The following is a 25,509-nucleotide window of genomic DNA, read 5'->3' as shown; positions in this document are numbered from 1 at the left end:
GAGGGTGCAATTTCACCTTCCATTGTGCCCTTCTGCAGACTGCACATACAAATTCCCTCCATTCATTCCTAATTACAAACCTCTGCTGAAATACTCTCATTAGATTTATATTTCTCACTCCAAAGTGTCAATCTGATTTAAAAATTCCAATTTTCCAGAAGATTCATCCATTAGCAGCAACCTCCAAAGCGTTCCCTAACTGAGTGCATTAGAAGTGAAGCTGGCAGAGACACACTTGAACACACCATTACAGCAAATCTCCATTGTTAATGTTTTTGCGCTATTCGAGCAATGCAATAAGGAGCCTGCAACAGGCCACCTCTGTTCCTCCAGGAAGCAACAGATGTAACCAGCAGTGAACTGCTGTGCCCAGCTCTGCTCTCACTGTGAGGCTGCACTGCATCACTGAGCGTCTGTCATCTTTCCCAGGTACACAGGAGGGGACCACCAACTGTCCGGGATCTGCTGCCACCTTTTCACAGGACCTCCTGTATATCACGGGAGCAGTAACAGCTGAGGTGGCTGTTTAAAGGACTCCTTGTTGACAGCAGAAGCTGAGAGCCATAGAAAGAGGTTGTGACAACTACAAAAATGCTTGAGTGCAGCTTGTTTGCTGTGGGAGTTAAAAAAAAAAAGAAAAAGCTGGGGGTTTCCTGAGGTAGCAGATCTGCTATGCAACGCAACAGGTTGAGCTCTTCAGCTGAAAACCTCAACCACATTGCTTCAGTTACTTATACTAATCCTAATTCAGGAGACACATGCAGGGCTGTTCCCTTCAAACTGTGTCCAGAAAACACAATCCCACAGACCCCACGGACCAGCTCTGCAAGTGGTTAAAAGAATCAAAAGGAGATCTGTTGACCACTTCAAGAGAAAGGTAAACATCTTAAAAACCTCATCACCATACAAGGGAAAAAATGAAGAGCCCTGCGACGGGTACTAATAGTTGCACAACACATCCAATGTGCCACTCTAAAAATAGCTTGTGCGGCAATACCCCTGGAAAAGACCAGTGTGTCTTATCCAGCTGGAAACTGTGGCGGTGATGAGTGGCGCATGAGTGTTGTCGCCACATGACGACGCATTCTCTCCTGCCGTTATCTTTCAAAGCCATCAGGTTTGAAATCATCTGCATCAGGCGCAGCAGCAGAAAGAAGTGGGGAGGGGAGAAAAAAACAACTACATCTGTGCTGAAAAGGGAAAATTCCACAGAAAAAATGACAACAAACGTTTATGCCGCTTGTCAGCATCTGGTCACCTGCAGGACTGAGACATGCCGGCAATTATAACAGATGTAATATAACTCCCTGCAGCAACCACTTCCCTGCAGCAACCACTTCCATGGAAACTAATTATTTCTGAAGTTTTGCCCCTTCCCACCTGAAATATTTAAAATTTGATTACTGCATTATCTCTCTTGCCTTGTGTACGTTGCACCACGGCAGGAGACTATGCAAGGGGCACACACAGATGTAAATGCAGAAACACATGTTTTGGCAAAAAGGCAAAAGTAATGCAGCAACAACAGGCACTGAGCTCTCCTAAGAAGAAGGGGAGGGTTACATCAAGCTAATTTAAAGGGATTTCATATTGCATAATGCAATACTCACCGCCGGCAGCATGGCTATTCCATGGAACAAGCACGTGTGCCTCTAAGTGCCCCCAGCACCCCACATCCTCTGTGCCGCATGGCATTACTCAGAGTGAAAAACTATTGTCTTACGTGGCCCAGTTCTCAAGACCAACATCTCTGCTACCCTGCCAAGCCTGGAAAACCTGGACAGGTCAAGTGGTGAAGCTCAAGCTGTGATGAAGCAGAAAGCAACTTCTCAGTCTCTACGTTTGGTTCAGCAGCTCTTGGATAGATGCTCTCTTTATTTATCCATCACAAGAATGACATAAAACCCGAGAAGTTTGACACGCACAGACGCATTCATTCTCTGGAAATGCCACAGCTACTTAATGTGCGAAGCTGGGACAACACCAAACCTTACACCATGAAGTTATGAATTTCCCCGCACACACTGACAACACCTCTCTTTAATGTTTCTCTTTGCCATAAGCTGACATATCAATTAATGTGGTCAGAACAGATTTAGTAGCTCAAGATACTGCAACTGATTTAGCAGATTGCTAACCGGTGCAACTACCTGGAAAAGATATTGAGACAGCATATTTCAATACCATCAACCTAAAAACCAACCCAAAAGGATTTTATGTGCCAAAAGTTAACCCTGAAAATCTGTTTCTTGATGCTCAGCAGATCTGTATAGATTTCATTTTTTTTTTTAATTTTTCCTTTGCCAAAAAATGAAGTTCTGGATCAACAGTTCAAGTTACACAACTGAAATTTTGGAGGGCTATTTTCACAGATCTTTTAGTCCTCTCCAAAGCTGCTTTTTTTCCAGAGGGCAGAACAATTCTGGATCCAAAATTCTTTCATCACCACTTCTTACTTATGCACTTAAGCCTAACTCCTTAGTGTTTTAAACAAGAAGTTGATGAATTAACGTAGCTAGACCACACCACAAGTAAACCCTGCCTCTCTTTCCAATAGAGACCCATTTACAAGTATTTAAGCCTGGGACTCACCAGACAAAGCTGAAGCTGCAGGCAACACAGTCATTCGAGTTGAGAGAAGGATTACACTTGCTCTATAAATTCTAAAGCACTCGAATCTTATTTTTAGTTGTACACAAAGGGCAATAAATGGAAAATCTTATTGTAACCACCACTTTTTCATGACCACCCACACTTCCAACACCTACAGCAGAAGTATATAAATGCAAAAAACCCAGAACTCATGGCTCATCTGAACAAGGGATGCAAACTAGCTAATTGCTGTAACTTTGTTTCCAGTTTGTATCTAGAGTGCTATTATACTCTGGTTAAACATCAAAGACAGCTATTTGCATGCAGTGCATATGTATACTCAGCTATCCTGCTGGATTTTCACAAATTTAATTAATTATTTTCTTTCAGTTACCTGGTAGAGGCTTCTGATCACTGATCCATTTTCAAATGATGAAATTAAGAAACCATCTTTCCCTAACTCTCAATTTCTCTCCCAACTGCCCAAACTAGTGAGGTGCAAGGAGTTAATACTTCAGTTGTCTGTGAGAAATTATGCCGAATACTCTACCCAGAAACTGGTAATTAAGAAAAAAATCCCTTTACACTCATAATAGTAGAAGAACTTCAAACAAATTGCTGTCAAGGATGATTTCATTGTGTTTAAATCCAATTTATTTCAAGTAGCTTTGCAAATTACTCTTTAATTTTACACCTAAAACTCTCATGTCCACTACAATGCTAGTTTACCCTCCTGTTGTCCTATGCTTGATTCTTTCTATTTATCAAAAGCAACACAAGCATGAACCTAATTATCATCTGAATAAAAAAGAACTGATGGAGTAAGAAAGACGTACAGAAAAAAGGTGTATCTTAAGACTAGGCTCAACAGGAGTATAGGTGATGCCACATCTGGAGATAGGGAAAAGAGAGTGAACGATTTCATGCCTTTAGTTACTTTGCTGTCTCTGAAAACGCAAGTTATTACAGCCAGAAAAGCATCCACTACAACACTTCTACTTCTCAACTCTTTGAAAATCGTAACAGGAAACAAGTCCCATAAGCTAGCAATCAATATTTAACAAAATAATCTATGACAAAGTGCCAGCCCCGGAAAAATGTACCTTTACCTGCTCATTAATTACTTGTTAGACCAAGCATCCCATCGCCTTCCTGCAGACCCCGGCAAGCCAAGCGCAGAGCCACCTGCTCTCAATGCACGCCGCTGAAATCAGGTGTGTGCTTTTCTGGTGAGGATTTAGGTTGTAGGACCCGTGTGCTGACTGCTACAGAAGCGCGGGTATCTAAGTATTATGAAAATAAATGGGTCATACACCACTGAACTAACAACCACACCACCCCCAAGACGGGCACTGAATGACTGTGCAGGGCTCTGCCAGAGGGAGAGGAGAGGTTGAACGAGCAGTGAAAACAAAACCGATGTGGTGAGATGGATTTTTCTTTTCACTAGTTTGGCTTACAGAGAAAGTTGATCTTGCTGTCACATTCTCTCAGCCTTTCCTTTATTAAAAAAATGAAGCAACACGCAGGCAGGTAAGCCAGCCTGGGGAGATGGGTGAGCATGTCACCCTACCTCAGTGGTAAGGGGAAGTGCCACGGGTCCCGCACAGAGAGAGGGCTGTGACTCAGTCCCTCGGGCTGACAAACACACACACACACACACACACACACACACACACACACGATGTCACCTACCGCAGTGAAAAATAAAAGTCCTTGCCACAATGCGTCAGCCACGTGGGAAATGCCAAGTAAACAGATCAATGACACCATGAACCCACGTGGCCCGTCTCACCACTGGGGTGATGTACAAACCAACCTGTGGTCAGTGGCAGCAAAGGGGAGAGGTGCCAGAGTAATTTAGTTTCCCATGGCCCACTATATTGCAATAAACACCACTGTCCTCCTCCACTGTACCTGCTAAACACAAGCAGGATGCTCCTCCTGGCCATATGGCCCACAGTCACTGGGTGTCCCCAGATAGGGATGCCTCCAGCATGGGCTCTTTCTTGATCAGAAACATCCAGAGAGGAACATCAGCTCACCACCCACACACATGTGCATGTGCAGTTGCTGCGTGTGAAGCTGCAGCAGCGTTTTTCTCATCATACCGAATAGATCTGCCCAGAGAGATGGTTTTATTTTTAATGAAATTGTATATATTAAAATATTTTATTTATACGATATACATATTATTTATACATATATATAAATTAGAAAAAATATTTAACCAACAAGATATAGTTGCAGCAAACAGTCATTAAAAGCAGTTCTCAGCCACCTAGGGTAGGGGTGCAGCCTGCCTTGGGTACAGAGGCATTGATGGTGCCAGGGAGCACCAGATCACACTGAGGGACCAATGCAGTGCTAGCTGTGATCAATGGCTTTATGTGTTCTCAACAGGGAGGCGGCAGGAGTAACTGGACTAATTAGCAGCAAAGATTTACCCTAGACTGTAGGAAAACACTTTTTGGCTGTTACGAGCACCACACTCGGGACAAGATGACACAGGAGGTTTTGAAGCTCATCAGGGCAGGAGATGATACATACAATGGTGCGCAAGGTGCAGAGTCCTGCTATGCCGATACCACAAAATGGGTAAGAAAATGCTTTCTCCACCATAAAGCTGGCATTCAACAGGAAAATGTACCGGAAAAAATAATGAAATCCAGATATGGCCACATCTTGTGGCACCTGGGAAGTGGGTTTGGTACCCAGACTTAGAGTAAGTCAATGTTCAAAGAGATATGACTTCACTTTCAGAAATCTAATTTCCTTCTTAATCCAGTCGAGTTACCCGACCTTTCAGTGCAGATTTTAAAAAAGATACATTTTTCCCAGGCTGTAGTGTTGGCAGATGACACACATTTTATCAGCAAAATCTACACCTTGAAATTTTACATTATTTACGTCTGCCTACAGATGATGGTGGGAGAGATTTCAAGAGATCTTTTTAAAAAATTTTTGAAGATCTCATCTCATCTCATACCTAACAAATATGAAATCTGTGTGCAGAGATTTCTGAGTTTTGGGATTTTTGTTTTCAGCATCAACAGAGCACTTGCTGTCCTTGTTGAATTATCAGCACTGCACAAGCAGCACAAATTAGGACAATTTATTAGATATAGAACATCATTCGCTAATATGGTATTTTTGCTGCTTTTAAAGGAAAACATGCAGGGGGTAAAACAAAGCAAGAAACGTGAGCAGGGAGTGGAAATTGGTAGGAATCACTGCCTGTCTCTGCTGGGATGCCAGCAGCCCTGCCCAGCATCTGCTCCGATGCATGGCCATGGCCTCAGCATCCGAGCAAAGCCTAGTTTGTATGCTGCCATTAGTGACTGTTGGGGATAATGAAGTGTGAGCCACTCAGCAAAGAGCACAGCTTCTCCCTAATTCCTGCAGTCCCTCATTATAACATATGCAGTCTAACCTGCACATGATTAATTCTCAGGGGACCTGGATAAATGTTTTTTTCTTTTATCTTGACACACACGCTATAACAGGGTTTTGCAATCAGCTCCGTCAGAACAAGGAAGAAACCTTCTGCTTTGAATTCAAACATCAATACATATTGTTTTCATGGAGATCACATCAATAAGCATCCTAGTAGTATTATTCAAACTAAATAATAAATGGAAGTAGGGGGAAGGTATACTTGCTTACTAAATACACTGCACCCTGGGAAAAGCAAGAAGAATATGGTTGTTACTGCTATGTCAACCCGGTACAACTGCTCTTTCCAACAGGACTAATTAACAACAGAAAGTTCGCTTCTTTCTGTGGGAATTGCTATAACAAGGTAATTGTTATAAACAGTTTGTTATCAAAAAAAGCCAGACAGTGGGAAACACTGAGAAATTAAGTAAGCAACTGACAGCTTGCCTTTCCATCTACCTCTGCTGGCAGAGATTTGCATCCATATCAGGTGCAACCCTGGCCAAGAACCTGTGAGACATATGTTTTCCAGAAGTTACAGCATATATCATGTTTTAAATGTTTGACATCTCTCGAGAACATGACTATAGTAAAAATAGGAAAAAGGAAAAACAAAAGCACATATTTGATGATTTGATGACAGCTCTTATATCCTTACACTGCTATTCGAGTTTATTTGGTCCTCAGATGTGACTTCTGATTATCTGAAGCACAAGAAGAAGGAGGATAAAAATTTCTACCTGCTTCTTGGACATTCACATCCTTTTAGTTTCTGTCTGCTTTTTCAAGTCCCAAAAGAAGGTGCCATTTTTAAAGTTACTTCCTCCAAAGCAGTTTTAATACTGAATTTGCAAGATGCCTAATCATAAGCTTTTCAAACTTCATGAGAAAAGCCTGAAAAAAATCATGAACAAGGCTTCCAAATCTCATGGGAATAGTGCTAAACAGGACTAATGAACAACGCGTTGTTTCTGCCTGCCTAGTTGTTACAAGTCATATTTTTAAGACAAGCACTAGAAACAAGTTTCAAGCCAGATTCAAAATTCTCCTGTAGTCAGATGACTACTGCTCTTGCGGTCTGATTAATGACCGTACCATATATTGCCAAGTCCACAATGAAATGGCAACACTCTCCCTTTTTTGGAAAACAAAATCAAATCAACACCTTGTAAGGCCTCTTTGACAGCAAATTCTGTTACTAACCAGCCTTTCTCCATTTCCTAGTACTTCATTATTATTGTTGCTGATTTTCATCACACCAGAAAAAAAAATTCTCCTCTCTTTAAAAACTGATTTTCCATATGCATTAAAAAACCCTGTCCTCCTTTTGTAACTGACTTTTCTTGTTTTAAATAATACTTTAAGTGCCGCATAAGCAAATAAAATACCACAAATGAAGGTATATTTGTAATATAAACTCTTCAGTTCCAAAGTTGGTGGGTTTGTTTTTTTTTTTGTAGTAGTATTACAAATCAGTTCCTAGGATTAAAAATGGTGTTAGGAAGCTTTCAAGAAAAACTGACCAGGAATGACTGCTGTGGTTCGCTTCACTGCCCTGTCTTGATTAATCATTAAACTGTGTCACATGAACTTGTTATTGCAGTGAACGGACAAGGCGGAGACACGTGAAGTGCCACACTGTAAACCACAATTTTTATATTTTCTCTGGCTCAGGCAGCCTTTTGCTAAGCTGCTGCATACCAACCACCATCTGAAAGATAAAAACCTCCCAATCACAACAAGCACTGACCACCACACCCATGCCATCCTTGTAATGGTCTAGGGGCTTCTTCCACCTGCAGATCTATCCCAGGATTATAGTTAGGAATGCTGACAAGTTAAAATGGGTCAAACCGTTTCTCCTGTCTACAAAAGCCCATCAGTCCCACCCCAAGCTGATGCTTTCTGAGGTTTCAAAGAAGGAATTAGCCATGATGTGCAATGAAATCTCTGCACTCCCCATCTCAGGAGAAAAAAATAGAAGCATTAAGATGCACCAGGAACTACTATCCAGACTGAGAGACAGGAAGGGGTCTGCAATGCCCTTACTCCCCTTTGTCCCCAGTTAATCTGTGCATGGCTTTCTCCACCTCCTACAGCCAGGTGGAGCAGCAAACTCCACCTGCAAAAGGCTGGGGATGGCAATGGAGATAGTACTGGTGCTTAAAGAGCCTTTTGGGGCAACATGCTGAAAGAAGCGATGCCCGGGCTTCTCTGAGTGAAGTACTCTGGAAACCTCAAAGGAGGAGGATATGGGTTTTATGATTAGAAAAATATAGGGATGCCTGCAGTCCTGCTGAGCAAAGGATGGCCTCCAAACTTGTGTGGAGCACGTGCAGAAAGGTAAGTGTACACACTCTTGCTAGTTGTGGAGAAAAATGAAGCATAATTAGAGGGATGGGGTGAAGAGAAGCTATTTTAAGTACTTCTCACCATGGTTTACTATGGAAGCAGAACACTTAAAGAAACCTTCAAAATGACAATCACCATTTAGGTTAAAAAAGCAAGTAAATACTTCAGGAACAATTTATTCACCACCTAATGTTTGCTGTTAAATTACAGCTTTTACAGTATTTTTCTAAAGTATAATGTTTACTGCCTCCACCTTGCCTTCCCAAGACTTTTTTTTTTTTTCTCCTTCTTTAAATAGAAAGGAATTTGAATCATGACTTACATGTAACTTTTCTAGGTTCTGTGCTGGTTAAAATGTTCTCACGATGCAGGGAACGGGATCAATGGAGAAATTAATAGGCTGCAGCAATCCATTAAGAAGTGGCCCTCCAAAGCTTTGCAGGGTAATGTTCCGGCAACTCAGTTGATAGCAACCTAAAATAAAATAAAGGCAGTCATTGAAAAATTCAAGCACCAAATCTTCATGAAACCCCTCCTTCCTCCCCATCTCCTCCTTCTAATACTAAAACCAGTTTGGGGGCAGGCTTTTTTTTTCAAATGTTTTTATGTCAAACATGACAATTTCATTATGCTTATTATATACCTCCTCTTACCTTTACGCTGTATACACCTACAGCAAAGACTATGTTTTTCTTGCATTTGTATAGCACCCAGACTTACAAGGGCCCTGAGAAGAATTATAGAAGAGATAAACTAACACTTCTGAGATTATTCTACCAGATCATACTGGAGGCACATGGATACTACTGCACACATACTAATAAATTCTTTATGATGAGTGTTATGAGGCACTGCAACAGGTTGCCTAGAGAAGATGTTGATGCTGCATCGCTGGAGGTGTTCAAGGTCACGCTGGATGGGGCTTTGAGAAACCTGATCCACTGAAAGATGTCCCTGCAGGCATGTTGAACTGCATGAGTTTTAAAAGTCCCTCCCAATCAAAACCATTCTGTGGTCCTATGAAACCATGCATCCCAGCAGAAAGGTGTCCCGACAAAACTAGCAAAATGATCTAATAGATTTTAAATAACAATTAATACTGGCTTTTGTAAAATTTTGTTTTGATTTTATTGCGGAGTTTAAGTCAGGAACATCAAATTTGTCCCTTTATTTCTGCTCTATTCTGGGGAGCTTCAGAGAAGAAACACCATCAGCATAGTTCGGTATTCCCAGTCAATGCAATGTGTGTCATGCTCTTCTATCCACCCTAAAGCAAAGCTACCTGTCACGCCAGTCCACGTCAAAAGAAAATTGGAGAGGGAAAAAAAAATGCTAATGTGCCCACAGCAAACTCATTGTGCTGCCACTGCCATCCAAGAGGCGTGGGGCGTAGTTCCCAGAGGGGAGGCACACTGGGACAGGGAGAGCTGCTGAGAACAGAGCTGGGGCCAGCACATTGGACGAGGAGGTGGATCGCCCCAGCAGCTGAATCCCAGCATCCGCACACAGCTCTAATCCCACCCAACATCCAGTCCCAGCTGACTCTTAAAAGGTTTCCCCGACCTATCAAGGAAGCAGTTGCGCTCTGAAGTGGTTGGGGAGGAGGGTGGGAAGGAAATACTTGTGGAAGGAGAAGTAATTAGTTTTAAAGTACAGGGGTTTTCAAGTTGATGTTGCACTGGTGTGCAACACTACTGTTTTCCTGGAAAAAACCCCACATTTAAATGCTGAACTATTATTTACTTGAATAAATTTGGTGTTGAGGTGTGGAAAGGAAGATGATTTACTTTTGAACAGAAGGGGACAGCAGCAGTACAAGCAGTAGCAAGTATCTATCTTCCCAGGATCACTGCAAGGGCTGTATCTGCAGCATTACCACCAACTAAGGCTAGACAAAGGGGAAGACAAGGGGAAGGCAAATAATAATTGAGAACATTTGATTTTATTTAAGAGGACTATTGTTCTCCTGAAATTTGCAAAATGAACTTTTCAGTAAAAACTTTTTGTTTCTCAAAAAAAGTTTACTAACTCTGTAAAAATTGAAAAGATAAAGCAGTGAAAACGAAAGAGGTTTCGTTGTTGGTTTTTATAAGTATGTGGTTTCTGGTAGAATACATTCAACACTTTCTGAGCACTGACACTACAGCATTTTACTCCAAGCCTTGCAGAGAACTGGATCACTTCGGAAAAGCAGCTTATTTCTTCTGGATGGCAACCTCCTAGATGACTTACCAACAGATGCTCAAAATCCTGCTACCTCTCAAGACTACCTATATGGGTACTGAAAAGAATGCCGAGCCTACCTGAAGAATGCAATGCTTACATCTCATCAGTTTATATGATTTTCTCCATCAGGGCACAACTTTCAATGACAGACTATAAGAGGACCACATATTTATAGTCACAAATACACATTATCTAAATTGCCTATGAAAATATAAACCTAAAAATATAAACTCCAAATCTGTTCAGTCATAAATCACTGGTAGAACAAAAATAACTGTTGCTTACTCAATGGCCAAGGGAATAAGACTAGGGAAGGCTCCCTTTTTTTCAAGGACAAGTTAGTTTTCTGAGCTAAAATTGCACTTGCCACAGCATATCAGAAAGACAGGAGAATAAACAGAAGTGGGGAACAGGGAAACAAGATAAAAAAAGAGGGGGGGAAGGCTTTCAGCACCACACTTTTCTGAGAAGGTGTGATTGATGTTCACTGCTGTAGAAAGCATGAGGCTGCATCCCAAACATTTCATTCCCTTCTGCAAACGTCTGACTTTGTATCTCTCTCCATGTTCACTAGATATTCTTGCCCTAAGCAGGATGATCCAGCCAGCATCAGGTTTTACACATGATCTAAAACATGAAAGCAGGAATCTCTCTGTCCAGGGGTCAGCTTAGGGTAGAATGAAACCTAACCCCTCGCCTACACTCAACATGAGGGCTTCTATTTACTTTCCATTCAATAAAAGTATTTTCTTTCTGAAACAGGCAAATTATTAAAAGTAAAGCTGTTGCTACAACTATAAATTTAAAGGAAATACATGAAAACTGAGCTTATATGAAACAAAAGAGGCAACAGAGCATCTACTGAAGAGAAGTTTCAGCATTTTACCATGCTAACTGGCACAGTTTGCAGCATGGAAAGGGATGAATCCTAGGCAGGGGAAGATGTACTCTCCAATCCAAGGCTTGCTTACATCAAAGTCTCAGATCTCAGCACACACCTGCATGAGTGGGCAATCAGTCTGGGATCACGAGAGACCAAAAAATCATTGCCCAGTGTTAACTTGAAGACCCAGTTCCTGGAGTCATTGGAAGTGAAAAGAAACTTTATTTTAAAATTTGCCTTCACAGGCACTTAGAAAGCTAGAAAACCAAAAAGACTTCAAACAAGACATAAGCTTTTTTTTTTTTTAAAAAAAAAAGAACACCTTACATTCTTTAATGACCTCTGGTACAGTTTTGATCCAGGTTATCCTCTTACCCCTTTTTGAGGGCTTACAGTGCTGCTTGGAGGCTCAAGTTAGCACTGAAGAATGCAAACATAAAGGAAAATGCACCAGATCCTGAAACTGGCAGAAGGATTCATGAAGCTAAAGAAGTATTTTCTTCAAGGAACACCTTCCAGCCTGGATTTCTGTTACACAAAGGGTGCGTTTCAAAAAGATGTTTTGTTGTTAATGTAAAATAATGACAGCTTTGATGCTTAAGAGGACGAAGCGGGTAAGTTCTTCAGGGTTAGCAAACAGATCCATATTCACAATGGGTGTGTAAAATTAGAGCTAAGTAAAATGAACTTGCATGACAAGACAAGCTTCTTAGATGCAGACGTGAGAAAAAAATATTTAAGGAAGGCTGCACAGCAACAAGCAGGAAGAAGTGAGTGCTGATGTGCAAACAGAGCTGGTGTTTTCTGAAGTGATGCCTCACTTGGTGGAGTGCAATGCTGCTTGCACATACGTGCAGAAATTCATCCCAGGGAAGACAAGGATCCAAGCCTGTTACATACAATACCACCACAGATTAGCAAACATGGTTTCTTTATGTTTGGTGTGTTTTTGAGAGAAGCTGAGGACTATTTCTTTCTAGTTGAAAGAGCTTCATTGGAACATCCATAGCTTGCAACTCCTTGAAGGATTGCCTGAGGCTGAGAAGGCATTTGCAACACTCCTGACATCTAGTACAGGATCTTTCTCTGAAATCTGTAAATTAAACCCAAGATGATATCGATACCTATGTAAGAAAAGATGCATGACTTGGCTTCAGTGCATTTAATTTCTTGCTAATATTCTGCTTGGTTCTTCCAAAGAGAAGGAATAAGCTCATCCACCACTCCTGCTTGTGCTCGTGTGCCCTGTTCGGCCAGGGCAGCCAAAAGCAGGAGCCCGAATTGCACAGCAGCTTCTTCCCTGGTGCCTAGAGGCAGGATGCATAAGACCACCACAAACAAGGAATTGTGGACCAGAAGCAGGAAGATACCCATCCAGGACCATGGGGATGGGCTCTGCAGCGTGCCCCTCGCTGGGCAAGCTGTGTGAATGATCAGTGGAGATGAGATTGAGCTGTTCTTTCAGACAATGGCAAAACCAGGAGAGGAATCAGTCTGGCTAGAAACCACAACTAAAGTCATCAGAAGAAGCAGCAAGATAGCCACTGCTGGCTGACTGAAGGGGAGGGCACAGGGCTGCTGCCCTGTGATGGCCAGGGAAGCACTCCAGGATCTGCAAACTGAATTTTCCTCAGCTGTTTTCCCCAGCACCAACTGGGCTTAAATGGAAAACCCTCAGAGGAGCTGTAGAACACATTGGGGGGAATTTTCCACCCTCTTTTGTTCTCTGGTTGCAGTTAACTCTGTGACACAACAATCAGGCTCGGCTAGGAGAGGTGGGAGACTGTAGTTCAAGAGCATCACCACAGGAACTTGTAAATGTTTTAATGTAAAATTTGAATGACTTCATCATCAGAATACACTTGATTTAAAATAAAGCCACACTGAAAATATTTTATCTTGGTAGTATGAATCATGAAGGAATGGCTAGTGTAAAAGGAAAGTTAATTTATGCTGTGAGAAAGACCCACACAGAACAACATTATCACATGGCACAAGATGAATATTTATACTCCACACAGTAAAACCAATACACAGCAAAAGTCACAGCTGAATACTTTGTGTCAGATCTGATGAAAATTCAGGTATCTATCTGTCTTATTTCTCCCTAGTCTTATTTCTCCTCTTATTTCTCCTTATTTCTCTTATTTGTATTGGTTAATACAAATATAGGAGAAAATAAGATGGTTCAGTGATGAGGATGCATTTGCTCTCCGTGGGCCTGGCATCTCAGAAGATGATACTGGACTAGCCAACATCTGGACTGCATCTCTTGGGTAAGGATATTTTCCAGGGCAGCACAAAATGATACAGCTCACTGGGTTTATGCTCTGGGACTCGTGCCCCAATGCATGGGAACCATGAGAACACATGCCTGCCCTACTGAAAGGATGTTCCCGCGTTGAACAGTTATCACAGTCAGACTTTTACTGCTGATTTCTTTTAAAAAATGCAAATTGAGAGAACAGTTAACATACAAAATGAAACAACAGGCCACAGTCAACCACAAAAACTCCCCATAAGATTCAACATGTGGGAAACAGATGTGAAAGATGTTGCTGTGAAAGATGAACAATATTTAAGTATTAACACAAACAGGTATTTTGGGAAAGGTTTATCTGACATCTTTACTGGTTTTCCTCCAAGTTCTAATACAAAAATAACTACGTCTAACTGTGACTGGGAGAAATGGCAGCAGCTCAGAATTGCTCCCTTTTTTAACTCTGTATTCAGAAAAAAAGCTTACCATCCTACAATATCAGACAAACTAATTTTCAGGTGATTTCAGGTCAGGATGGAGTCAGTGATGCATCTACCAGTTCAGAAAGTTCAGTTCAAGGTATCATTTTCATCAGCCTGTGAAGTAGGGACGTGAGGGAAGGAGAAATCGAGCCTTTCTCTTGAGTTGTACAGCTGGTCCCCTGTGCTCTAGCATGAAGTGAAAAAGTTATCCTTTAGCTCATATAAATGCAGATTGTAACAGGTGAGGATAAAATTATGAAGCAGAAGGAACCCAGGTTTTGAGCTACAGCAGTGGCTGCTCCAAGTGAATGAAGATGTGCTACAAAAAGTCAAAAGCCAAGAGGCATCTAGCTCAACCTATCAAGCTCAATTCCTCCAGGAACCTACCTCCCCTTTGGGTCACCAACCCCACCAAGCAGAGGCCAAATGCTACTATTCCCTCTCCTGCAGTGATAATCTCCATCTCCTTCACCAGAAAGAAGCAACAATAGGCACAGCGTGCGCAGCAGGACCCATTTGTCTCATTCCCACTCATCCCTATGGTCTATTCTATGCAAGCTGTGGTGGGGCTGAGAGCAGGACAATGCTGCTCTTCATGTGAAGGGGCTGCTCCTCCTTCTTCATACACACACCAAGCAGGGGAAATTTGTAAGACCTGAAGGTGTTCTGTTGGTTATTTTCACTTGTAACAAACAGAAAAGGAGAAAGGCAGAATTGTGATGGGAAAGGGCTTAAAAAATGTGTTCCCTACTCAAATCTGCTTAACAAGAAAAGCCAGAGAGGCCATGCATAGTAATGTTGAGAATAAGGAAATGGTACTTCATTTTAGCCAGAGTCATATATCTCACCAACAAGCCTCTAACAGCAAAATAGCGAGCAGGGGAATTTTTATAGACAAATAATTAGTTGTGAGCTGATATCAGGTTTACTATGCTGTGCACTCCGTGTGTGCAGCGCCTTCTCAACCTGCAGAACACTGCACGAGGCTGTGGCTGTCTCACTGCTGCTGGCTTCACTGTGTGTGGCTAATTCTCCCAGCAATCCTCACAAAAAATGTGAAGTAGAGAGGAATACTTACACTTCCCAGAAATCTTTCAGAGGCAAAACCAGAAAGAATTTTTCAATGGGGAAAATGCATCATGCTTATAAAACCAACCCCGCTGCTATAAGGTAGATGGGTCAGTGAGACACCTTGTCCCACCATTAGCACACTCATCTTCTGAGGCACAGATGCTACTCATGGATCAGGCACAGCAGCCAGTTCAGTGAGGAAAAGGTTGAAGCAGAAAAAGAAAATGTGGTTGAGGAAACTCATCAGCTAGCAACAGCTGTGGAGCTGTGTCACAATGGCTAAAGTCATCTGGGCATTCCCACCACCTCTGCTACGAACAAGGCGGTCCATCTGCCAGCACTTGTTCCTCGACATCTTGCTCTGTTTCAGGGCACAGCCAGGGACTTCCACTAATGGCAGATGCAAGCAAAGACTCACTGCATCTAACAGTTAGACTGCACCTCCAATCAAAGAAAAGCCACTTTTCAGTTTCTAGATCAGAAGGCATTCAGGGGACACATACTGGCAGTGTGTCAAGCATACTATGTGCCAGCGAGCATCCCCGGCACTGCTGATGCTACCTTAGAAGGGACTCATTTGGTCTAGAGAAGGAGGTTTGGAAGCCTTCATCCCCGAGAGGCACCCAAGTTAGAGAATGACCCAGAGAGGACAGCAACTTGCTCCTCTAAGACTGGCTGAGGGCACCTTGGTAAGCAAGGAGAGTCCAGCCCGTCTGCACCAGCTCTGAGTTGGGGCCAAGCTTGAGGAGTGAGCAGAGGCAGACTATGCCTCCCTCAGACTGCCTTGGTGCTCCTACCTACTTTCTGCCCAACTTCTACACTCATTTTCTTCTCCAACCCAGTGTAAAAAAAGGCATCTACACCTCATTGCTTGATTGTGCTCCTCTGATGGTCTGAAAGAGCTGGAGGCAGGTTGACTCTACAGGGCAGACCAGCTCCACCATTCCCACAAATTTCATTTGCATGGGGTTAAGCAGCAGCTCTCTTTTGTTCAAGGCTCCGTTCTCTTGCTACTGTATGTTAAACCAAAAGACCAATCTGTATTTACTGTGCTAAACTACAATTATGGGGGTCTTTTTAATCACTCAGCCTAATGGTATGCAGCTGCCATAGAAATCTTTGAACACATCAACGGCTCTCTGATCTGATTAACCAGATAAGGCACCATAGCCAAAAGACGTGAAAGGACAGGTCCAAATTTTTCTCAGCTGAGCAAAGAATTTCATTCAAAGGACTATACAAAATGGAGAGAAGGGGAGAAGGTTCACAACACAAACAAAGTTTTTGTTTATTACTGATATAAACAGCTGAAACACTCTCTGTTGCTCTGTTTAAGCATCAACACGCACTAGTCTCAAAGTGGTGCTGATGGGTATTACAGCTGCTGCACCAATCTGTGTGGATGCCAATATTTCTGTCATTTTTTCTGCACTAGAATTGAGTAAAAACTTACCAACGAATCTAACTTTATGCTGAAGGAACCTCCCTGTGATATTCCCTTCACCCAAACTGCTTCCATTCAGCACATTTCTTTGGATAACATAGTAATTTTTTTTTAAATTCAAGACAGCTCCACGTATTTGCTTTTATTTCTAGCATAATGTTTACTAGTTCAATCAGAACGTTCTGTAATCTCATCTAAATGTTTTATTATTAATTGCTGCACCCCCCACCCCACCCTTAATAATTATCCTCGGGAGAGGCAAACATTTCAACATGAGTTACTTTAGTTAAAGCCATGAATATGCATTATTTATTTATTTAGGTAAATAGTAATTAAGAAAAATCACCCAGACTGTCTTCTCTTTGAAATGAGCACTACTTCATCAGCCTTCATCAGGGAATTCTAAGTCCCTTAAGCACATGTATAACTTGGTCCTCCTCCACTGTGATTTATATTTGTGGGTCTCAGACCACAAAGAACTGCCAGGAAGACAGTCCCTACAATGTTCAAGGCTGTGCAGAGAGTCCAAAGCATCTCAACTCATTGTCCAGGATGAGCAGCAGATACCTAGACATCAGTAGAGATGAAAGTAGCAACATCTTGGGTGCAGGATGAGGACCAGAACACTGCTATCTATCACCCAATATGCTAATTTTTAAGGGTTTTTTTCAGCAAGACCACCTGAACTAAAATGAAAACTCTGATGATCCCCCTCTGCTCTCTCTCCAAGGACAGAAAGCTATGTCCTTACAAACCAAGGGAGGTGTCACCACCATGGCCTCTCTATGCTAAGCTGAGGAGAAGCCAGCCCCAAATGAATGTTTGATGTCAGAGCAGTCAGATTACCCCGTGTGCTGTATATATAGAACCTATTCACTGGGCAATAAGCAGCTGAGTGACTCCACTTGATTCCTCTGGATTTCTTACCCAGTATTATATGACCTCAAATATTGCAACGTCTCATACTATCTAGTATTTCCACCAACTTCTCATTGACAGAACCAGGCAGCACCACGGGCAATGAAGACACTTACAGGGAACTACTTTTATAAAATGAAAAAATTAAGACACGTCAGACAGTTTTAACATAGTTGATCATCCAGCCTAAGGACTGTACTGGAGCTACAAGAGAGGAATCAAAATGTCTCCCAAAGACAAAGGGATTTTCGTAGACCTAAAATTGTTAAGCAAATAGATAAAACTGCGGTTTGGGCTTTGTTTCAGTTTTCAGAACTAATTTCCGGCCACCGTTCAGAGAAATGTTTTGCATTTCGATTTCTGACTCATCCATTTTAACAAGCGTGCTCGCTGGAATTACTAAGCATGGGATCCGATCAAAACATTTTGCTTTCTGAATCAAAGCACTTTTCAATTTTGTTGATGTGAACTTATCTATAAATTCAGCGTGATGACTGACAACACTGGTGGTGTGCAGCTACGGTCCAGGCAGGCGATGCGATGAGTCAGAAGACCCTTCTCCCACCAGGCACCGAGCACCCTACTGAGGCATGGGGACACCTCCCAAATTCTGCAAAATTGCTCAGCGCAGGCTGACGCCAGTCTCTCCTGTATCAATCGTAAAATCATACACACTTCCAGAGACATATTTAAATGCCAGGTACGAATGAAAGCCATTCCTGAAAAGAATCTGTTATGAAACTGAAAACCGGAGACCGCCGCAGCACTGTGCCTAAGTTGAGTCATCAGTTCTCTTTACAGCCTAATAATTGACACTGCCGTGATCAGAATGACTGATCCGAATTTTGCTTTATGTTTGTGTGGGTTTTGTTGGTTTTTTTTTTTAATTAGAAAAAATAGATTTCCTATGTAAACAAGCCGTCTGTCATCTCACAGGAGTGTTTGTATTCACCAGATCATGGGGAACATCCGGCAAAACCAGATATCGCTTTTCTCAGTCAACTCTGCCACCTGAATCATACTGTACTATGAAGAAACCCAAACCAGGTCTTGTTACGGAAAAAATACACTGCCAATTCTCAGTAGAAACACTGATCTTATTGCCTTTTCTTGGGATTAAATGCTGCTAAGATTATTAGAAGAGTTCCTTCTTCCCCCTGTAGGATCTCTCCCCCAAAGTAAATCCAAGCAATTTAAGAGCTGCTTTTCTCCCCTTTCCCTGCATTTTCCAAAAATGAGTACCTTCTAGGATGGGATAGGAGAAGAATTAAGGTTCAGTGACATTTCAGAGCATGCTGATTTCCCAACTTTCGACACCAGTACTCAGGTAACAGAGTGATTGCCCTCCTGATGCTGTCAACAAACACTCCTGTGCATCTTCGTCCCTCAGGTCACACCTCCCCCAAATGATTAATAAATTATTTTCACATCTTCTAAAGAAGGAAAGATCAAGTAATAGTGCAATTGCCTCTAGTGGTGTTTTCTGAAGAACAGATTGCACAAATCAGTGGTTGTTACTACCAGGACAAGGGTGATGCTAGAGAGACATACTTTGAGTCTTCTTTCAGGCAATCTGCCCTGGAAACCAAAGGGAGAAATTAGTGTGAGACTTCAAGAGAGAGAGGATTAGGCTACTCTGTTTGCATGAAAATGGAGAGGAGATGACTGGGGCAGGAGGACCCAATGTTCAGGCTGGGACTGAACACAGGGGCCCATTAAGTGGAATCATAATTTATAGATTATTGGGGTAGTATTTGAAACCTGTAACAGTGGATGCACGCTCTTAATTAGAAGAATGTCCCTGGATGGGTGAGAAATTAATGGCCATGTCTGTATTAGCCTTTGTCAGTAGACTGAAACTGTCGGTAATGTGGAGCTGATGTGACGGCCAATTTTTGTGTTTTACCTGGCAGTAACTCCAGCCTGGTGCTGCAGACGGAGCACCCACCAGCAGTTGGAGTATATCAGCAGCACTGGAGGCACAACTCTTAGTTTGTATCAGTAACTCAGGGATTGCACAGCATGCTAGTAATTCTTAAAAACAAGGCATGGAGTCAGGAGAACCTCAATATACTTTGCAGAAGATGGTGGAGGACTCATCTAAACACCACGTACTGAGAAAAATACAACAGTAGATTTTTTTAAAACAAGGAAACAGACTGTGGAGGAGAAAGAATGAGGGAACAAACGGCATAAAAAGGGAAAACAGAATTATTTACTGACTGGAGATGACACCAGATTTTTTTAATTGCCCGAACTGTGTAGGTGGCTGGACATGATGCTAATACTTAGAAGCATCTGCAAAATATTGTACTCTGTCTCCTTCAAATGGAGCAGAAGTAGATCTAGTTGAAAGTCTTGCTTTTCAATGACACAACATCTTAACTGAAGCAATTTACACAGATCTCTTGAAAAAAGAAATGATTGCAGAGCTACATTTATGAAACAAACCTATGACAGTACTAAACAAGATGCAATCTGAATTGTGATTTAGAAACAATATCTAGAAGCGCATAACTTTAGCTATATTCAACAGAGAATCCAACGATGAACCTTACAACATACTTGGGAAACCTTGTATTTACACTTTTACTTATTTATAGAGAGAAACAGACAGACACACTCCCAAATTGCGAGGAGACACACTATTTTGGCCAGAATTGAGAAAAGACTGCACTTAGTACTGCCTGACCTAGAATAACACAGGCTTTTGACTGTGGCTTTTATAAACTCTTCCAAGTTTTATTATTCCATGTTACAAGGGTGGTAATACAGACAGAGGAAGCAGAGAAATATTGAATGCGAATTAAAAGCACTTTGCACTCTCAAGCCAGCAAGTGAAATATTTGGCTTCATTACAGCATTGCCAGTACTAACAAACCATTTGCTGTCGGGGACTGCATACCAGCAGGTTGTGTACAGTGCTTTGATGCAAACTAAGTGGGCATAATTTGAATTGTATCTGCCATGGCTGCTTCTTAGTTCATTTTGCACCCACTCCAGAATGTCACAATGAAAAAAATTAAGGCATGGGGAACAAAGCAAACCAGAATTCGCCACCTCAGAAAGAAAGGCAACTAAAATAGGAAGGCTGTACTTTACACGTCTGTCTAGCTCTTCCTATCAAGTCAGTTCAAAAAGAAAACTTGGGCACTACATGAATTTCTTCATCAGTTTAATGTAATCTGAAAACAGAAGTTCGTACCAGTATAGTCACCATCCCAGTTAACCATCATGCAAAGCAGTGACAATAATCAGCATGCACTAGGCCAGAATCAAAGCTAATTCCATAACTAGAACAAAGAATAATTTTCTTAGCAAGCTCTTCTCTTTCCTTTTAAACTGTGGCTATGCCAGATTAAAGGATCTCCAGCACAATCCATACTCACCACTCATTCCTGAAAGAAAAATGTTCTCTGGAGCAGTAATTAAAGTTCAACTTTGCCACATAAAAAAGTTTCTCTTTCCAATGCTCATGGCTTTTGGAGGGTTTTTGTGTTTTGTTTTTGACTCATACCACAAAACCTGCCAATTATGCCTTGATTATCTTGTTTTATTATTCTCTGCATTCTTGGTATTTGTTTAAAATTATGTAAAAAGTAGGCAGTTGCATAGAGAATGATAAATACAGCAACTGCCATACATAGCAATGTTATATATTTTATCGCTTAGGAAGTCAGTGTATCACAATGAGTCAAATCTATTAGTTTGGTCTGAAAGTGTACTTTTCCTTTCCTGCTTGCAACATGATAATTAATGTTTGGAAGAAATAATGGAGGAAATAGGCATGGCAGTAGGTGAGCACTCCTCATGACACAAGCTCACATTTGGATCAAGGTTTGTGGTTTGGGACATATCTCTAGGAAGAAAGAATAACAAAATTTGTGTCTCAGTGTGTGTAAAAGGCACCTGCTGTCACACTTTAGCTCCAGCCTAGACGATTTCGGCAGCTGAAACCGAGCAGTTAGACTCCCAATTCCCTTCCTCTCCTTCCCCACTACCCTCTGGGAAAGGGAAATGAGAGGAAAGGACTTGCAGGTTGGAAAACTAAAACTACACCTTTAAAAAAAAAAAAAAGCAACAACAATAACAACAATAATAATAGAAATAAAAAGAAAATAATAAAATTTATATGAATATATGAAATTGTACCCCATCCCTCAATGATTTTACGTCACCACAAACGCTGCAGAGCAGGCACAGGGCAGGTGAGTGGCAGGAGGGAGGCTGGACCCAGGAACTAGATTCAGGAACACATGGATCTGGGATCAGGGCAAACAGACAAGGTCCCCAGTGGACGCTGGCCATTGGAAGAGAGAGTGAGACCCTCATGATCTCTCAGTTTTATACCAAGTATGATGTATATGGGGTGGAGTACTCTGTTGGTCAGTTTGGGTTCACTTGTCCTGACTGCCCCTTCCTGCAAGAGCGAACTTCTTCGCCTTTTTGACTTACAGCACTCCACTAGCTCAAGGACAGCCTTTGCTACTATAGGAATAAATATAAGCAATGGCCTTTCTGTATAACAGTGCCCTGTGTTATCACTTCCAGACAGAAACACTGTCTGAAAAACATGCAGTTAACTTTCAGATAATGAAGTTACTTAGATGAAACTTAGCTAAAGTTAGAAAACTGATTCTACTTTAACTCAAATCACAACACTTGCTGTGCTGTCTGTTCAGCTGTGATCCCAAATTACTTATTACCTGTGCCAGTGTCCTTGTCCCACCTAAAATGTCTGTACTTCTCCCTGAAGCTCTGGAAGTGAAAAATTAAATATAACGCTTCTGCATTTGTTCAGAGTGGCTGATGAAAACTTATTAATGAATATTTGGGCAAAAGCTCTCCACAATTACACCACACAGCTATCAAAGCCAATGCATGATAGTCAGTAAATGTTTCTATGTAGAAATTGGCTTAACACAGCTTCCTACTTGGTAAATAGTGAGAGGAAATTCCGAATAAATATTTGTTTTCCTGTATTTATTTCTACACTGGGTGAGGCAAGACAAAAGGATGTTCAGGCACTGAACTGATTTAATGTTTTGTTCCCTATGCACAATCTGGCCTGCAATGTTATAGGGCTTTTAATCTCATATACCTCATGGATCCTATTATCATCGCTATCATAATGAAACCAGACATAGCTTACTTCCCATTCTGCCAGCCCGACACCAGCAGGGCACACTGAAATGAGTGAGTCACTCATGTAAAACTGACTGAAGAAGGCTACCTATCACCTCACCGCTTGGCTTCAGCTCTTTGAACCCAACAGTGCCACCTCAAGCTGCTCCTGCCAACACACAGGTCAAGCACCAGCATAATCCAACTCACAAGGACCAGAAGACATCCAGAGCTGCTTGTCCATGGGAAAGGCAGAAAACAATCCCTGAGTGTTTCTACAATTCCTGTTGCTTTAGGTGCAATCAGATTTTATTGAACCGTAATCCAAGATAAGTATATTGAATCTTACAGCTAAAGTCAATTACACTCCGATAAACAGCCAGATTCCTGATTTGCTGGAGGAAAGTTACTTCTTTGGTATAAAGCTAAATCAGTTCAATAACTCGTTACTTGTAGCTTGGGCATGGAGTTGAAACAACAATGGACAACTATGTGGTTGACATATTATCAGGCACGGGTCCCTTAAAGTTGTAATCAGACTGAATTAACAGTTTTACCACTTGGGAAAGGAGACAGAGGGGGCGCATCCAGTGTCAGCAATATCATGTCTCAAACCAGTCGGGTTTTCTCAGGGCAGGGGACTCTGAGCCTTAGAAGGCACAAGACATTGCTTTTCCTGTGATGTAAAAGACTAAGAGGTTTGGATTAGATGTGGCAGCCAAGTCAAAGCTGCGTTTTATCTCTCCAAGCAAGAAGTGGGTTCTTTACTCATCTAAAATGTGAGTAGTTAGACCAAAGTCAACGTAGCTGCTCCCAGATCCACCAAGGCTTACTCAACCTCGGTCTCTGCAGGGCTCTAAATCACAGCCTCTCCAGCGTATCCCCCAGTACCTGGTTCGATCCTCACCTGTCTGCAGCCTTATGACATACTCTTCACTGATATCCACTCCTGCTTCTGGTCAGAGGTGGGGCTGGCAGATCAATGATCTGACCCTTGTTCAGCACCAGGGTTTAGAATTTAGGCTGCTGTGTGCTACCATAGACTAGAGAAACTAGAACCAAACCAAAGCAAACCATTTCATGCGGGTGCTGTGAAATGGTGAGGAAAAATAAACAGGAAAGTACCTTGACAAGAAAGCTACTGAAGAAAAGCCAACTGGCCCATGACAAAGGCTGGCTGCCATTCAGGAGTAAGGATCACGTAGAGGAGGCAGGATACGGCAGGAAAGAGCACCTTGCACCACTTCTGTACCCTATCAGACAAGAGTCATGACGTTGTCCAAATAGCTGGATTCACTACTCAGCATGCAAACAGACAATCTGATATGCCAAGTTGAGACACTGACTTTATTAGAGTTGTGCAAGTCTGGGTGCTCAGTGCCTTTCACAAACAGAGCACACCTGACAGGAGACTCCGTGCTCAATTTATTACAAAAGTCACAGGCGACTGCATCACAGAAGTCCTCTACTATGCACGCTTAATGAGCAGGGGTCTGATTCTGGAGGCGGGTGTCTTAATGTCGCTTTGCCAAAGCGGCAATCTTGATGACAGGGCCTGATTCAATATGTCCTTCTTCAGTCCAGATGTCCAAGACATTCCTTACATCAGATTAGGAGTGCTTTGATCATTTATTTAGTACAAGTTCTACTATTTCATTTAATATTAACAACTGTTATTCCGTTCTGCTGATGGCTTATCAAGATGTTCAGAACAGTACCCTCTCTTTGCATCAACAACAGTAAAGAAAATTCTCATGGATGGGCCAGGGCAGGGAAAAACGGTGGCAGAAAGAGATCCAGGTGAATATTGATCTCAAAGCAAGACTGTGGAAATGTTTCAATGGCCATAGGAGGAGGCTCTTCAAAGGGATCTGAACAGGCTGGACCGCTGGGCTGAGACCAATGGCATGAGGTTTAACAAGGCCAAATGCCGGGTCCTGCACTTGGGGCACAACAACCCTGTGCAGTGCTACAGACTAGGAGAAGTCTGTCTAGAAAGCTGCCTGGAGGAGAGGGACCTGGGGGTGTTGGTTGACAGCGACTGAACATGAGCCAGCAGTGTGCCCAGGTGGCCAAGAAGGCCAATGGCATCTTGGCTTGTATCAGAAACGGCGTGACCAGCAGGTCCAGGGAGGTTATTCTCCCTCTGTACTCAGCACTGGTGAGACCGCTCCTCGAGTACTGTGTTCAGTTCTGGGCCCCTCACAAGAAGGATGTTGAGGCTCTGGAGAGAGTCCAGAGAAGAGCAACAAAGCTGGTGAAGGGGCTGGAGAACAAGTCTTATGAGGAGCAGCTGAGGGAACTGGGGTTGTTTAGCCTTGAGAGGAGGAAGCCGAGAGGAGATCTTGTTGCTCTCTCTCTACAACTGCCTGAAAGGAGGTTGTGGAGAGGAGGGTGCTGGCCTCTTCTCCCAAGTGGCAGGGGACAGGACAAGAGGGAATGGCCTCAAGCTCCACTAGGGGAGGTTCAGGCTTGACATCAGAAAAAAAAATTTTCACAGAAAGGGTCACTGGGCACTGGAACAAGCTGCCCAGGGAGGTGGTTAAGTCACCATCTCTGGAGCTATTTAAAAGACAGGTGGATGGGGTACTCAGGGACATGGTTTAATGATTGGTAGGAATGGTTGGACTTGATGATCCTGGAGGTCTTTTCCAACCTAATGATTCTGTGACTGAAATACAGTATGGATAGGAGGACTGTGCAGGTCCCAAAGAGGAGA

General features: G+C 42.3%; 1 protein-coding gene across 4 annotated transcripts in view; it reads right to left on the bottom strand.

Annotated features, from left to right (window-relative positions):
- Positions 1-25,509, bottom strand: part of BACH2 (BTB domain and CNC homolog 2) — a 196,213-nt gene that overhangs the window by 80,777 nt on the left and 89,927 nt on the right. For all 4 annotated transcript variants that reach the window (XM_069851245.1, XM_069851242.1, XM_069851244.1 and 1 more), the window contains one exon: positions 8,705-8,856. The gene's annotated coding sequence lies outside the window, so the exon portion shown is untranslated. The remainder of the gene's footprint in view (positions 1-8,704; positions 8,857-25,509) is intronic.

This window comes from Phaenicophaeus curvirostris, chromosome 2, assembly GCF_032191515.1.
Source record: "Phaenicophaeus curvirostris isolate KB17595 chromosome 2, BPBGC_Pcur_1.0, whole genome shotgun sequence".
Lineage (NCBI taxonomy): Eukaryota > Metazoa > Chordata > Aves > Cuculiformes > Cuculidae > Phaenicophaeus > Phaenicophaeus curvirostris.
Note: the sequence above shows the minus strand (reverse complement) of the source record. Positions and strands in the feature narration are given on the sequence as shown.